The sequence below is a fragment of the Tiliqua scincoides genome, chromosome 7 (assembly GCF_035046505.1).
Source record: "Tiliqua scincoides isolate rTilSci1 chromosome 7, rTilSci1.hap2, whole genome shotgun sequence".
Classification (NCBI taxonomy): domain Eukaryota; kingdom Metazoa; phylum Chordata; class Lepidosauria; order Squamata; family Scincidae; genus Tiliqua; species Tiliqua scincoides.
In genome coordinates, this window is record NC_089827.1 from 70,226,507 (window position 1) to 70,241,018 (window position 14,512).

The window sequence follows — 14,512 nt, forward strand, 5'->3', positions numbered from 1 at the left end:
CCTGCAGCCCCCGCGGTCCCAGCGGCGCGCTGGCACCGGGCCCCCGCGCCGCCGCCTTATATAGCCCCTGAAACCCTACCCGGCCTGGCCGAGCCCCGGCGCCCTCCGGACGGCCCGGCGGCCCAGCCAGTCGCCTCCCGGAGGGCTGCTCCGCGGAGACCCCCGGCAGCGCCGAGGAGGAGGAGGGACGGGGGGGACCCCGCTCCGCAGACACGCCCGCCCACCCTGCAGGCGCACACACTCCCCTGGCCCCCCCACACACTCCCCACACACTCCCCTGGCACCCCCACAGCACCCCCTACGCACTCCCCAGACATCCACACCCCACGCACTCCCCTGGCACCCCCACAGCACCCCCCACGCACTCCCCAGACATCCACACCCCACACACTCCCTTGGCACCCCCACGCACTCCCCAAACATCCACACCCCACACACTCCCCTGGCACCCCCTCAGCACCCCCACGCACTCCCCAGACATCCACACCCCACACACTCCCCTGGCACCCCCTCAGCACCCCCACGCACTCCCCAAACATCCACACCCCACACACTCCCCTGGCACCCCCTCAGCACCCCCACGCACTCCCCAGACATCCACACCCCACACACTCCCCTGGCACCCCACGCACTCCCCAAACATCCACACCCCACACACTCCCCTGGCACCCCCTCAGCACCCCCACGCACTCCCCAAACATCCACACCCCACACACTCCCCTGGCACCCCCACGCACTCCCCAAACATCCACACCCCACACACTCCCCTGGCACCCCCTCAGCACCCCCACGCACTCCCCAGACATCCACACCCCACACACTCCTCTGGCACCCCCCCCACACACTCTCCAAACATCCACATCCCACACACACCCAAAACACCCACACAGACACATGCACTCCCAAAGCAATCCCCCCCACACACTCCCCAAACATCCACACCTCCAAAACACCCACACAGCCGCACCCACTCCCCAAACATCCACACCACCTATCTTTGCTCACCCCCACTCCCCAAACACCCACATCCATCCACCCACCCAGCCTCACACATACGCCCTAAGTACTCTTACACGCTTCCAAAACACCCACCTATCCATACTCACACCCATATACACTCCCCAAACCCCCACACTCACCCATCCACACTCCCAAAACACCCACACTCACCCACCCATATACACCTACACCCCAAACACTCTCTCTCTCACACACACCCATTCTGAAAAAACACCTACCCAGACATACACACATCCACTCCCCCCCCCCCACTCATGCACACTCCTAAAACACCCAGCCACACACCCCCACACACATACACACAGGCTTCATGAACTAGAGATCAATTAAGACAAGCCCAGCAAAAGTGAATTGCTTGCCAGGGTGTGTTGTGTGTGTGTGAGAGAGTGTAATGGGGGAGATTGATTTCAGGCCAGAGCACAAGGGCTTAGCAGGAGAATCCCCTCTCCCCTCCCTCCCGGGCTAAGTATAGAACTCAAAGGAGGGACTGCACAGTCGGCTATAACCATTATGCTTGCAAATAGGCAGGCTGGTAGTGTGGCGGGTTGGTAGGAAATTATTTTTAAACATGCCATTCCTCTGACCCAAGTCCATTAGACCAGCCCAAAGGTACAGAGTGAAACAAGCCCAGCTGCGCTTCTAGGGAAGGCTGCCCAAGAGAAGAGCCGTGGCCTCCAGGGGTGCTGATGGATCCTCTGGGCCTGGCAGGACTGCCTGTGAGCGTCCCTTCTTCCCAGAGCCTGGTTCACCTGTGAACTTTTAAGCCGACGCACAAGACCAGATTGACATGCGCTGAATGTGAATGCGCACTGAGCTGAGTTGTGCCACATTCAGCCTGGGTCATGTGCCCAGCATTGCAATTCAGTCAGTTTGTTCTGAGTGCCAGTGGCTCGCATGACAAATGGCCGTTCAACCATATGGTCACTACCTGTAAATGAAGGCTGGTTCACACACACAGTTGCATCACTTGGTTACCTGGCTCAGGGCCCAATCCTATCCAATTTTCCAGTGCCGGTGTGGCTGTGCCAGTGGGGTGTGCACTGCATCCTGTGGTGGGGATGCAGTCACAGAGGCCTCCTCAAGATAAGGGAATGTTTGTTTCCTTACCTTGGGCTGCACTGGTACCGAAAAGTTGGATAGGATTGGGCCCTCAGACGTTGATCCAGGTAAACCGCCTTCACACGGCAAAGCAATGAGCATGCAGTCCTTTTCATGATTGGTTTGGGGGCATGCCTGCTCCCCCACCACCTGAGGATTGCCATCTAGTTAATTTTCAGCCTCAGGATCAAGGTTCTGTTCAGGAACTTAACTCATTTGGAAAGCATCATTCCTGCAGTGGTGCAAGGTGGCCTGAAAGTTCCACCTGTGTTTGTTGATTTGTAATGGCCCACGGACACAATAAACTACACCTGATGCAGCAGACATCAAGCCATGCATATGAATGTGTGAGCCAGCAGGCCTTCCTGGGGTATACATGTAGCCATACAGAAAGACAATCCCCTGTAGTATCCCAACCCACATTGCAGGGCCTTGTTTGCTATGACCCAACACCCTTGGTTACCTGAGGAGTTTTGGATGCTCTGGCTGTATCTGAATATTTTCAAAATGAATTTAAATCAGAGGTAACCAAACTCTTCCAAGGGAGTTGGGAACCTCCTAAATAGTGGCGGAGGGGAGAGTGGGGGAAGGCAGTGGACTCAATGGTGCCGCAGTAATTGTGGTTCCACAGGTACCCAATTACTGTGTACCCTGTGTACCCAATTACAGGTACACAGGGACATTCTAACATACCTGGGGGGCTCCTGAAGCCTCTATGGCAGTGTTTCTCAAACTGTGGGTTGGGACCCACTAGGTGGGTCGCGAGCCAATTTCATGTGGGTCCCCGTTCATTTCAATATTTTATTTTTAATATATTAGACTTGATGCTACCATAGCATGTGACTGCAAATGTTACCGACCTGTACTTTTAACAACTATGTATATGCTTTTAACAATGATAGTAAATAGGACTTACTGCTGGAACATTAGTTGCAGTGGCAACCCTTGGGATTGGGCCATAAATAGGCTTGCTAGAAATCAACACTTCCACCTAGAATCATAATATTATAGTTACACGTAAAACCCTCATCTTTGCCTGTGTACCACAGTCTTGTCTCCTGTAATGTTGCTTTATCCCCCTGTAGTCTTAAATGATTTTTTTAAAAGAAAGTGTAACAGGAATATAGCTGAAAGCACACTTTTGTTAATCTCAAATTTCAGAGTTTTAATTGCAGTAAACGGCTTCTTGAGTAACTGGGATGGATTTAAGACTGGAAAGGAAAAAGCAAAATAGAACAGTATGGTTCAAAGTTTGTTTTCAGAAACTCACTACTTTTGAAACAGTTGGTATAAGTCATCTTTTTTTTTTTTACTTCTTTCAGCAAATACATATATTTCTTTTTTAAAGTGCTGAAGTTCTACTGTGATGACTTTACTGTTATGTGTTCACATTAGAACTACTTGTGTAAGAACTACTTGTGTAAAACAGCTACTACAAGGAAACAAACCTTGAAAAGTTACCCTGAAAAAGTTTAATTGAAAATACTTGGGGGGAAAAAATGCCCGATAACTTGTGATGGAGCTGTTGGGAAGATTTTACACTTCAGAAGTAAACATTAGCAAATGTGTTTCCTTGATGTAATGTAGATTGTTGGCAACCTTCAGTCTCGAAAGACTCTGGTATCGTGCTCTGAATGGTGGTTCTGGCACAGCGTCTAGTGTGGCTGAAAAGGCCAATTCGGGAGTGACAATCCCTTCCACACCGGGAGCAAGTGCAGTCTGTCCCAGGTCTGTCTCCCTGGCTACGGGCCTTCCTTCTTTGCCTCTTTGCCTCAGTCTGTTGGCCAAGTGTCTCTTCAAACTGGGAGAGGCCATGCTGCACAGCCTGCCTCCAAGTGGGCTGCTCAGAGGCCAGGGTTTCCCACCTGTTGAGGTCCACTCCTAAGGCCTTCAGATCCCTGCAGATGTCCTTGTATTGCAGCTTGGTCTACCTGTAGGTCTACCAGTAGCTGTGGTCTACTTGTACCTGTACAGGTCTACCTGTAATGTAAAGAATGTACTATATGAGTATAAGTTTGACACAAAATTACAGAGAGAGAGAGAGTCCTTCCACCTCATTCCATCAAAGCTTCTCACAAAGTACAGTGTAGGATATTCAACCTGATAGGAATCTGCTGCTGCTGCTATTTGCAAAGCTGGAAGTAGGTTTTTTATTCTTTCAATGCATTTGGAATCTGCAGAGCGGTCCCCGGGCACCCTGGACCTCCCAAGAGGCTGCTGCTGGCTGTAGCTAAGTGGAAATCCCTCCCCCTTGTCCCTGGCGGAAGCAGGATCCTGGGTATTGCGTTCTGCCTTTCCTGCCCCTTAAGGAGTCAGAAACAGGACTTCTGAGGCTGGTGGATCTTGACGCACCAGTTTGAGAACTCCTGATCTGGCCCCAGAAGAGCGATTAACAAACTCTTGCTGCAGAGTCAAGTGAAAGGCTTTAAGTGCTGTACAGGTGAGGCAATCGGCATCTCACACACCTAGAACCCAAAGGACCAACCCAAAACTTTCTCTTCAGCTTAAAGCTAAGTGGATGCAGAATATTCACTGTAGTTGCATTGTGCCCTCTGAAGTTCAGTGCAGCTGGTGCTGCCAGTGGACCCACCTAATCCATGGGTCCAGCATCCCAGGATTTCACTATCTGTGGCTGCCATGGATGCAGGTGTCCCCTTTATAAAAGTAAAAACCAGTTTAAAAAAAAAATCATGCCATTTTCAGGGCTTCGGGACAGTTCTCCATGCCTTTGTAAGCGACTTCCAGATTGCACAATGGACCTGGTTTGCCTCAGAATACAAGGGAGGTGATTGTGTTACCTGGAAGAGGCTTATAAGATCTCAGAAGGTTGCTCTGCAGCCCTACAAATGGTGCAATTTTGTAGCACAAAGTTAGGGAAGGTTATTTTCTTCAGAGTTTCTTAAACATTTTTTTAAGGGACACCAGTATCTGTGGGTAGTGGTATCCACAGGGCTTCCATAGCTGAACCCCTGCAGATACGGAGGGACTACTGTAGTGGTTCCTAAACTGTGAGCTGTGGCTCCCCAGGGAGGTGTGAAAACCAGCTGGAGGAGCCACGGAATCCTTGCAAAAAACCCACTGCTCTACACAATGTATAGGATTGTAGACTAATAGGAGCCATGGCCAATTGTCCAGTAGATCAAGGGAGCTGCCAGTTGAAAAAGTTTGGGGACCACCGAACTAGTGTGTGTGTTCCAAATTGATTTTCTGACTGATCATGGCTAATCAACAATACTAGTATATGCAACATACTTTATTACAGTTCACAGTGTTATGGAAAATTCAAAACTACTGATTGGGAAAAATAATTGGTTAGCATTTAAAACGATGGAAGCAACCTCTCTTTCTTTTTGTCAGAGCTATTTTGCATTTCACAAATCTCCTTTGCTGAGCAATGGACTGGGCAAGTTCTTCTAATTGTTGCCCTTTGAGCAGAGGGAGACTTTGGTGTTCAGATCAGTTACAAGTCCCCCTTGTCTGGAGGTGCAAACTTGCTAACCAAACAGACACTTCTGCTTCAAAATAGTAAGGTCGGGTTTTATTACTGTTTTCACATTGGGTGGTTATGATCCATAGATCTGAGTGGCAGACACTTTCATGCCTGTGTCATCATCTACAGTGACAAATTGCCACTACTGCACAAACACAGTGATTCTACTGTTAGATATCCAGTTTTTTCAGACTGCTGGTGGTGAGTGGAATTTGTAACTGATGGTCACTGCTGCTGATTAGCAAACTTCCTTAATTTTTGAAGATCAGTTGATATAAAATACTGTACTTGGCAATACTGACTTTTTAAAAGATGCTTCTATTCCTGACACTGGATTTAGAGTTTGTCATTTGCATGTAAAAATAGAATAAGCAGATAGCCAGGGAGGGTACATGGTGATGGTAAACCACGGTGGTAGATGCAATCACAGTTCAGGATGAAAATGTTATGTCACACAATCCACATGTATTGACTGCCAGTTGTTTGGCAGCCCTCTATATACACTTTCAGGAAGTCGGCAAACAAAAGGTATCTGTTAAATCCTTGGCTGGTGAGTTTGCTTTGGTAGATCACAGGTCCAAGGAGAACCACTGCAGAACAAGAGGGTTATGGTAAGGGAAACTAATACCCCTTTATTCTCTTGAAGCCTCTCAATCAGCTCCCCCTCCACAGGATATAGCATGCTTGTTTTCGGCTTGGCTAAATTAACTGAGGGGAGAGGATAGGAGGATACTTGGTGGTGCTGTAGTCCAGTGGTCTTAAAACTTTTTCATTCCAGTTAAGTTGCTGCTACCCCACAACGGAGGCTTCACAACCCCTTTGTGGTCCCAACCACGAGGTCGAAGAACACTGCTCTAGAGAATCCTCCTGTATGAGCCACGACTCCCCATTGATTATCTACAAATTTGATGTGCATCCATTCTACCCCCTCATTCAAGTCATTTAGAGCACAATCCTAAGCGCTCCTTGGGCTGGCACAAGTCCCTTGCACTGGCCTGGGAGGGTCGCAAATGTGCCATTAAGCATGTTTGCACCTACTCCGGAGTTAGCTGGACCGGCGCAAGGAAGTGTGCTGGCCCATAGAGGCAGCATCCAGCTTCTGCAGCACTGAAATTGGGTAAGTCCGTGCTGGCTGAGGTCAGCTGGTGGGGGGATGTGGGGAAGGCAGAGAAGTTTTGTGATGGGGAGGTCAGGCGGGCCCATGGTCAGGCAGCAGGAGAGTGGTGGATGAGGCCAGGACCTGGCATTTGTGCTGGATCCTGACCCCATTCCCAGGCAGCATGGCGCATCTCTGGGCTGCTCAGATCTACACCACCTCTTTAGGTGGCACAGATCTGAGTAGACCCATTGGGTAGAAGAAGCAATTCCCCTTGCCCTGGGCTGCACTGCTTGCAGCCTGAAACTCAGGCTGGATACAGATAAGGCCTGCCAGCCTTCCAGTTTCAGCTCAAGTTAGGACTGTGCTGTTAAAAAGATAGTGAACAACACCTGGCCAAAGAGCCCTGAGGCCCCCCACTTGCAACTTCCCTCCAGGTCATTGATGACCCATTGCCAAGCACTCTCTGGGTATGGTCTGTCAGACAGCTGTGGAACCACCTGACAGTGCCATCATTTGTCACCTACCTCACTATAATTATAGTTGTAGTAATAGCTGTTATTGTCAACATGTATTGAGATAACTCTCTTTATAATAGACTGCAATAGATCCGTCAATGCAAGATGGAATTGCAGCACATAATTATATATACTGCTTTTCAACAAATAAAAGTTCACAGAAGAGTTACACAGTAAAATAAGTTTTAAAATGGTTCCTGGCTTAAAAAGGACTCACAATGTTTAAAAAAAGATGCACAGGACACACTAGTAAAATGTCATTAGAAAAGACACCATGGTGGGGTGAACCACCTTTATTTTAGGGAGACTTCCTGTGTGGGAGACTTCCTGGTTAGACGAGAAGCTCCAAAATGAAGGCATAAGGCACTTCTACCCAGATGCACCCACAAGGGTTAGAGGTGGAATGAAAACTGCTGTTAAAATAAGTGCTCTTCTTCCCATAATGTTTGAGCTCTTCACATCTGACACCCTGAACTGGGAGCATCTTGTGTTCACAGACAACTTTTTACAAATGACTTATGTGGGGGACACAAATGGGTGCAGAACCAGAGATTATCTTAGCTATGACCTGTACTAGCTCACGTCGTGTCAGAATGCCTTGCACAGCTGCAAGTCTGTTTCAAGGCTGTCACTAGGGTACCATACTCTACTCGACTGTACTGTTAGTCACTCCTAGAAATGCCATGGCCCTTCTCAAAAGGGACTCTCCTCTTCCAGTGCACGCAGTGGCTGTAGCACGCTTTCAAAGTTTGGGTTTCTTGACCTTCTTAGAACTCTAGATCAAAGCTTGTTTCTAATGGCTTAGACCTAATGGTGCTTAAAACCTGTTGCCATGACTATCTCCATGTCTTTAATGTCTGCATTCTGCTGTGTGGGTGGGGGTGAGGAAGACACCCACACCAAGAGTGGTCTTGGTGAGAAGACTGACCAGAAGATGGTGCTTTCTTTCATTGGGGCTGGCTGGGCGTGAGCTTTGGAGGAAAGGGAGTTAAGACCTCACCCGGTCTTTTCTTCTTCAGGCTGTTGTCCTGGGCCATTATCTGCTTTTTGATTCCTTACCCAGAACCCTCAGCCTCCTGCCTGCTTCATCATTGGCTTTGAAATGGGCTTTTAAAGACCACTGGGTACTTCTGCCATTACTTGCTGCACCCCTTTCTGGAGCGGTTTTCTCCTTTTGCTGGCGCAATAGAGGCAGTCCCATCAAGATGCCCATCTTGATGGCGAGATTTTGTGACAATTTTCGATGGTGTTAGTTCTGGGGGTGGGTGTCTTTAGCTGCACGGCACCCTATCTGAGGCTCTCTGAGCCACAGCCCCATCTCACAGGACGAATCCAGATACTTCATTTATATAAAATGGCCAGACTACACTTTTGAAGACCCCAGTTCCAATCACCTTGAATGTTGGAGTGAGTTCCCAAACACTGTCAGGTATCTTTGTTCAAGTGGCACAAATACTGTGTATCTCAGTGTAATGTAAATGGCCCTTTGCACAACTGTTCAGCACTCCAAGTGCAGGTGGAGCCCCCTCCTGATCTCCACACCAGTGCAGGCTTCCTCTGGTCTATTTGCTTCCCCCTAGTACCGGGCACCCTAACCATAACTATGATAATGTACACGCAGGCTCTTTTTAGGTCTTTACTCCTGACCTTTAGTCTGTGGAGAAGAAAGGACATTGTGTATGCTTGCCTCAAGCCCAGAACCCTTCTGAGTATTTGACAGAATTAGAACAGTTGGGCCACCTCCCCAAAGAGTGGAACTTTCCAAAGCTGCCCAGGTCTTCACAGCTCCTCTCCCATTTTCAAACCCAGCCATAGTGACTCACATTCACACACAATTGTTCTAAGTTTGCAACCATGAATGCTTACTGGCCACTGCTTTGTCAGGCTAATAATTCAAGAAGCCAGTTGATGTATCATAATGACCCCTCAATGGTCAAGTCTGTTTGTTTTTCTCTGGGAGTTTCCACAGAAGTGTATGCAAACTGAGCTTGATGGGGGGGGGGGGATTTGAGGTATAAGTTGGCTCATGTCCCCCTCAAGTGGTCGTTATGAGGGAGAGCAAAGGAAAGAGGCAGGCAGCATTTGTGCTGGCAGCTTCTGAGGCAGACAGAGAGAGATTTGAATGGTCACAGGCTGCAGTGAAGCTAAGAGAAGGCTCTGGGACCCGGCAGCGTCTTTAGGGGGTTCCTGTCTCTGCTCAGCCATGAAGCTTCCTAGGTGACCTTGGGCCAGTCACTATTTCTCGGCCTTATCTACCTCACAGGGTTGTTGTGAGGACAAAAGGAGAGGCAGAACTATGTATACCACCCTGAGTTCCTTGGACAAAGAATAACATAAAAATCTGAAAAATAGAGTAGTTGAATGCTACCTTACCATGTAACCCCCTTTTTTTGGGGGGGGGGGAGTTGAGACTTTTATGGCTTCAGCCTAAGCCCCAATGATACATTCAAGTCCCTAAACCCAAGTCTTAAATCAAGACTCAAGTCACAAGTCAAGTCTTGAGTCTCAAGTCCCTGTCTCAAGTCTCTGAGCCAAATTTAACAGGAAAAAGGGAAGTGGTGTTGGGAGGGAGTGTTAAATATCCTCTAATAGTCCCATTTGCACTTCAGTCAGTGATGCATTGAGTCCTTTACTTCAACCACAATTTAAGTAAACTAAGCTGTGCAGTTATTTGAGTTTATCAAGATCCTACACCAAGTGTTTTGGACCCTATCCTGAAAAATGCCTGCTAAGCCCCAAATGCAATTGAAGTACCTCAGACTTCCTGTTTTTGGAACAGGGTGCATCTTGAACCTGTTTTCTGGGGAAAGGAAAATTAGGGCGCAGTCCTAACCCACTTTCCAGCACTGACATAATGTAGCTCCGAGGTAAGAGAACAAACATCCCCTTACTTTGAGGAGTCCTCAGTGATTCCTACCCAACTGCAGGATGTAGCACATGCCCCATTGGCACTGTTATTCCAGTGCTGGAAAGTTGGTTAGGATTTAGGCTGCTGAATGCTGGTGAAATCAAGTACTTACATGATTTCAGTGGCTTACAAGCACTTACAGTGCTTCACTACTAAGCACTTTAAAGCATAGACTGTGAAAAGCATGAGGTTTATGCTGGATTTAGGTGAAGCATGAGTTTCTTTTGAGAGGGACAGTGCCCTTCCCCTTCTCCCCAATATGCTTTCTTAACATTGATTCCTAATGTTCAGACCCTCTGGGAATTGACAACTGTTTTGACACTAACTCATTATTTTTCTCTCAACAGAACCATTCTCCTGTTTTCAGCTGCTGTAGCAATATTCACTTTTATAAAGTTTCCTTCTAAGTCTGTGCTAGATACTTCTTTGTGTTCAGAAAACCATATAACGGCCGAGCCCAAAAATATTTCACAAGTCCATTAGAGTAGACTTCTTGGCAAGAAAGAAAAATAGAGAACTTTATCCAGCTTTTAAAAAAAAAAACACACCTAAAATCAGTTCATTCTTTAGCCCAGAACTCAAAAGACATAACAGCACATCTATTTTAAGTCCTTCTTCCAAAAATATGGATAATAACAACAACAACAACAACAACAACAATACATGTATTTATATACCGCCTTTCTTGGTCATCAGATTTCTCCTCAGACTTTATTCAAGGCGGTATACGTGGGCGGGCTGTTCTAAATCCCCGTAGGGATTTTTACAATCGAAGAAAGGTTCTATCTTTCAAGAACCACAACATTTCAGGTGGATCTTTTAGATCTGGTATCACATTCTGGCCTCCGATTTCCTCCCACACAAGCTGATAAGCAGCTCCTTCATCTCTCACATGGAGGGCAGCTTAGACGCTTCTTCACTCACACCAAAGAGCAGGTGGAATAACTCAGCTCAGCTTGTCAGCTGCTTCAAGGTCTCACCATTCATGGTGCCGGTGGCCTTGAACAGGGTGACCTACAAACAGAGGCTCTACCCTCTAGACCAGACCTCCTGCCCTCTCCAGTGGGCACTCCAGATCTGAGTGACTCCAGACGTAAATATTCACAGACACATTACAGCTGATGTGTGTGTAGGCACCTGGGGTGGGAATCTGAATGCCTCTGCCGGTTTTGATTCAAAGTTGAGGAGAAACTCTCCGGGTTTAAGAGCACCCTGCCAATCAATTTGGTGGGATCGGGCTGGCATCACATTGGACATTCCTGAATCATGTTCAGGTCTGGACATGTCCTCCAGCAATAGGAGTGCATACTCTGCCTGAACAAATCTGGGATCATATTGAGACTACCAGTCTGTTTTCTAGATGCGAAGGAGAGACTCTTCCCGTAGCCAAATCTCACAAGCAGGATTCACCCATCCACAAAAATGAAGCCTCAGGCTGTGGGATGGAGGGGCAAGTGGTGAATTGCCAAGGGAGGCCATGCAACCCTCGTGTGCCCACTGCTACCCAACTCAGGTACAGTTGGCTCCGATACTCTTCTCGCTTGTTAAAAGTGAGAGGGAAGAGGACTGGGGCAGCTGCCCTCTCCCTCTTCCCCTACCACTTCCTCCAGCAGCAAGAGATGGGAATGTCAGTAGCACAATGATCGTGTTTTGATCACTCACTTCTATGAGTGAGCAGAACAGGATTGCTTGGCTCCTCCCCCTCCTTGTGCACCTAGCTTTCCTGCTGGGTGAGCAAGAAGGAGATCGCCACCATGGGGCAGAGCACAGGGATTTGGAGCTCTTCCACACCTTCTTCTTGCCTTGAGGTGGTCCATCCAGTGTTGCCTCTCCCATTCAGGAAGCAGAGATCCACTGGGACCACTCCTGCTCACAAAGCCAATGTCATTTGGATATTTTGGATGTCTACACAGCATACTTTGGTACACCCAAAGGCTAGAGAACAGAATTTAGAACTGCCTAAGCTGCAGCTGGGATTCCTCAGAAGGCGAAAACTGGTCCCCGGCAAGGCTGATCCATGGGCCATAATATGAAAAGAAGCTTCAACATGAAATTCCACGCTGATTTCAAAGCTGATGACTCAGCCACGTTGAAGCCACCAGTTTCAAACGTGAAGTTACACCAGGCACTGAACGTTGGAAAATCCAGGTTGGAAGCAAGCAATTTCAGAAGAGAACAGGGTGCAGGTTGGGTCTTGTTGCCTTTTGTGCTCCCTGAAGCATTTGGTGGCCACTGTGAGATCCTGAAGCTGGACTAGATGGGCCTTTGGCCTGATCCAGATCTTGGGGCTCTTGTGTTCTTAACAGATGTGTTGACTGTCAACATTCCGTGACGAGCCCTTCCTTGACAGCACTTAGAACATCAGCTCAACCAATTAGGTGATGGCAAGGGTGCAGGCAACAGGCAACAGACTAAGGGCGCAATCCTAACACTTTATGTCAGTGCTTTCCAGCACTGACTTAAGGGCAATGCAGCTCTGAGGTAAGGAAACAAACATTCCCTGACTTTGAAGAGGCCTCCATGAGTGACACCAAACTGCGGGGTGCAGCACACATCCCATTGGCACCGCTATGCCAGTGCTGGAAAGCACTGACATAAGGGGTTAGGATTGCAACCTAACAGATTGTTTTTTAAGGCTGCTATCCTATATATACTTTCCTGGGGTTAAGCCCTATTGAACGCAATGGGACTTATAACTGAGCAGACGTCCGTAGGATCCTAGGATTGTGCTGTTAGTCTATTATATCCTCATGTGATTTGCTGTAACGCAGGCTGACAGTATCAACACATATGGTTATCCTTTGTTTCTTTTTTTAGCCACAGCTGTTACCCAAGCAGACGGACAATGCTCGGACTGCATTTCACATGCTTCATAAAACACAACTGTTCCATGTGAAGGAAGCCAACTCACCGCACCTCGTTCTGTTACAACAAAATGTCACAAACGCACCTGCTGCAGTTCAAGGCAAAGGCAGGTTTAGACATAAATGTGATGGGCCCGCCCTCCCCAGGTCCCTATGCTAGCCTCACTTGACCAGCATGGACTTACCTGGGTGCCGTTGGTGTGGGGCCCATTCTGTTCTCCCTCATCTCCCGGTGGTGCGAAAATGCTTTGTGGCACTTTCATGACACCTCTGGGCTGCTGCAAGGGGTCCTCATTCTGGCCTGGGGCAGTGGTTCACTAGGGGTCCTCATTCTGGGGTCCTCATTCTGTTCACTAGGGCAGTGGTTCTCAAGTTTTTTAGCATCAGGACCCATCTATAAAAAGGTTCACTGTACCAGCTGCTCAAGCCTCTAAGGCTATAATGGTGATTGGGCAGCAGTGCTCTCCCCCTCCCCCCAAGTTGCAGCTTGTTTAACCCTTGATGCACATTGCCTAATCTACCCTGCCAGTTTCACAAACCACCAAAAATTGGGTTGTGACCCACTTGTGGGCCATGGACTCACTAGTTTGGGAATTGCTGCACTAGGGCTTACTCCCAGGTAAGTATGCACAGGTTTGCAATCTAAAGGCATTACAGCAACACCTTGAGTTTCATCGCTTGGCTCTTTCAGCTGATTTCAGTTATAACCACATTTCAAATTTCACCCTCACGCTTTTGACCAATTTTATCCAACCTTCCACTACATTTGTCAACGTCTTTAGGTTTATTTTCTTTTATTTCTGTTAGGCTTTGCACACATTTGCATGTGTTATAGTTCATCATTTACATATTTTGCTGGCCAAAATAAATTGCAAGCTAGGTAAGACTCTACTTTGACATTCATCCATTTTGGACTTTCATCCATGTTCTGGTCCCTAACCAGATGAAACCGGGGTATTGCTGTAACAAGCACTTTGAATGGAAATTGGAAATAAATTAGCAGACAATTGATACATGTGCCTGTCAATTTAAGCCTCTGTTGTGAAAATGAACATTGTTTTCTCCCTTCTGGGAAACAATTCACTGCCAGAACAAGGCCACTCCAGAGAATGGGATAATGCATTTGTGTCAACAAGTGTCAACATATATTATCCACCATCTGCCCATGTAAAACTCTGCCCACTTCATTCTTTGCTAAGTTGTTATTTGCTATTTGTATAACTCAGACAGCTGGCTATGTTAACTAGTGGAGTTCAAAGGGCTGGAAGTAGTGAATGGACTCACTGGATTCTTTTTTCCACTATGAGGTGGTTTTTAATACTCGCCTACAGTGAAATGCCACATGAACAGTGGTGTTACTAGAGGGGATGGGGCGTGGGCCACACTCGATGAAGCACATGGGGGGTGACACTAGTACTGGCCAAAAAATTTTAAATCTTGGTACTTTTGAATAATACCATCATGTTACATATCATTTGATGTGTAATGTCATGCAGAATGCAATGAAACACACTATCA